Genomic DNA, 2,973 nt, shown 5'->3' with positions numbered 1-2,973 from the left:
GCACGAAGATCGAACTCTCGAAGAAAACAAGTTTATCACTGAACATCGGAAATGTGAAATGCTCTTCCTGTCTGACCAGTCTCCCCGTTAAATCCACAGGCTACATTATTTATCAGGTAACTTACCAAACCGGAGTGTGTGTGTGTGTGTGTGTGTGTGTGTGTGTGTGTGTATGTGTGTGCACCGGATTACCACCATCAACGCACCCTTTTGGACTTTTCTACTATGCCTGCTGTGACATTCACGAGGATTATTGTGATTCTTGGACAATCGTGTGCCTATGCTGGACTTGCAAGAAGACAAACGGTGCCGGAACGGTATACGTGCTGCCAAGTGTGCACGTCCAGAGCGCAGTGTGAACCGAGAGTGAGTGTGTCATTGTGTGGAAGTTTTGCTTGATTGATTTATTCATGATTTAATTTGCTTTTTGGTTCAATAGTAAAATCTGTGTACGTTATACTTTGTATTTTGTGGTGTGATTCGCCCGAGTGCGAGACCCCCATCCCCGAACGCCTCTGTGGGTGGAATTGTATATATATATACTTGTGTAACGTGAGTGTGTAGATGAGAATGTGAAAGTTGCTTTGGACCCAGATACACACAGCAGACACCAACGCAACAGCTAAGTTTCAGCCTGACAAAGAAATTCGAGTGACACAGCTAATGGCTGTACTTGTTATTTCTCTATAAAAACAAATGTTTCAAGATCTTTAGGCCAAAACAAATAAATTGTCTGTTTCTATTAACATGGCTAAAAAAAAATAGGGTAGGTAGGTAGGTGTTTTTGTTGTTGTTGCCAGGATAGAATTCTTGAAAATAAATGACACAAAGAGACAAGACTCGCTATAGATAGATTTATAAAAAATTTAAAAAAATGTGACAAAGGATATAAAATGATTGTTTTACCTGGTCTGGAATCTTCAGTAGTAATTGCATAAAAAAAAGTCTGATAATTATATCAATTATCATGTTAACTTTTTCTTAAAATGGGTGCGTTAAATCCAGTTTGTTTGTTTTTAATGGACTAAGCAATCCTTGGACTGACAGAAAAGATGTATTTTAAAAATGTCCAGTTGCTTTTACTTATTTTTCTAATTGGAAGAGAATACAAATTATGCACTCTTTTCTGTTCAAATGGGTAGAGGGCGGGGGTAGTAAAAGGATCACAGTTCAAGATTTTGCGCGACAAGAGGTGTGTTTCTTTTATAAAGAGCAAAAACTCAACTTGGTATCTAACACTATTTCTGAACACTGTAACCACTTTAGCACTTTTTTTTTTCTTCTGTCTTCCAAACTTCTAATTCAGCTTCAAAAATGATTAAAAAAAAGGGTTTTTTTCTTCTGAAATCTACAGTTAAATCACTATTTTGGATATTCTATTTTGCTTCCCTATTTATCTTCTTAAGTTTTTGATCATCTGATTACCTTGCTTTTCTATTTGGAAGATAATATGCACTCTTTTCTGAAAAATGGGTAGGGGGTGGGGGTAGTAAAAGCATCACAGTATACAATTTTGTGCGACAAGAGGTGTGTTTCTTTTAACTTTGATGAAGAGGGATAACTCAACTTGGTATCTAACACTAGTTCTGAACACTGTAACCACTTTAGCACTTTTAATTTATTTGTTCTGTCTTCCAAGCTTTAAATTCAGCTTATAAAATGAGTAAAACAGTGTGTGTTTTCTGAATTCACCAGTTAAATCACTCTGTTGGATGTTGTTTTTTGCTTCCCTCTTTCTGTTCTGAAGTTTTTGATCATCTGACTACCTTGCTTTTCTATTTGGAAGATAATATGCACTCTTTTCTGAAAAATGGGTAGGGGGTGGGGGTAGTAAAAGCATCACAGTTCAAGATTTTGCGCGACAAGAGGTGTGTTTCTTTCAACTGTGATGAAGAGGAATAACTCAACTTGGTATCTAACACTATTTCTGAACACTGTAACTACTGAAGCACTTTTAATTTTTTTTTCTGTCTTCCAAGCTTTAAATTCAGCGTATAAAATGAGTAAAAAATTGGGTTTTTTTTCTGAATTCACCAGTTAAATCACTCTGTTGGATGTTATTTTTTGCTTCCCTATTTCTGTTCTGAAGTTTTTGATCATCTGACTACCTTGCTTTTCTATTTGGAAGATAATATGCACTCTTTTCTGAAAAATGGGTAGGGGGTGGGGGTAGTAAAAGCATCACAGTTCAAGATTTTGCGCGACAAGAGGTGTGTTTCTTTTAACTGTGATGAAGAGGGATAACTCAACTTGGTACCAAACACTATTTCTGAACACTGTAACCACTTTAGCACTTTCATTTTTTTTCTCTCTGTCTTCCAAGCTTTAAAATTTAGCTAATAAAATGAGTAAAAAAGTGGGTTTTTTTCAGAATTCACCAGTTAAATCACTATGTTGGATGTTCTATTTTGCTTCCCTATTTCTGTTCTGAAGTTTTTGATCATCTGACTACCCTGCTTTTCTATTTGGTAGATAATATGCACTCTTTTCTGAAAAAATGGGTAGGGGGTGGGGGAAATAAAAGTATCACAGTTCAAGATTTTGGCCGACAAGAGGTGTATTTCTTTTAACAGTGGTAAAGAGAGATAACTCAACTTGGTATCTAACACTATTTCTGAACACTGTAATCACTTTAACACTTTTAATTTATGTTTGTTTGTGTTCCAAGTTTTAAATTAAGCTTCAAAAATGGGTAAAAAAATAGTTTTCTCATAATACACAAGTTAAATCATTATGTTGGATGTTCTATTTTGCTTCCCTCTTTCTCTTCTTAAGTTTTTGATCATCTGACTACCCAGCTTTTCTTTTTGGAAGATAATATGCACTCTTTTCTGAAAAATGGGAAGGGGGTGGGGGTAGTAAAAGCATCACAGTTCAAAATTTTGCCCGTTAAGAGGTGTATTTTTTTTTAAATTGGTAAAGAGGGATAACTCAACTTGGTATCTAACACTATTTCTGAACACTGTAATCACT

This window comes from Littorina saxatilis, linkage group LG1 (genome assembly GCF_037325665.1).
Source record: "Littorina saxatilis isolate snail1 linkage group LG1, US_GU_Lsax_2.0, whole genome shotgun sequence".
Classification (NCBI taxonomy): Eukaryota; Metazoa; Mollusca; class Gastropoda; order Littorinimorpha; family Littorinidae; genus Littorina; species Littorina saxatilis.
Note: the sequence above shows the minus strand (reverse complement) of the source record.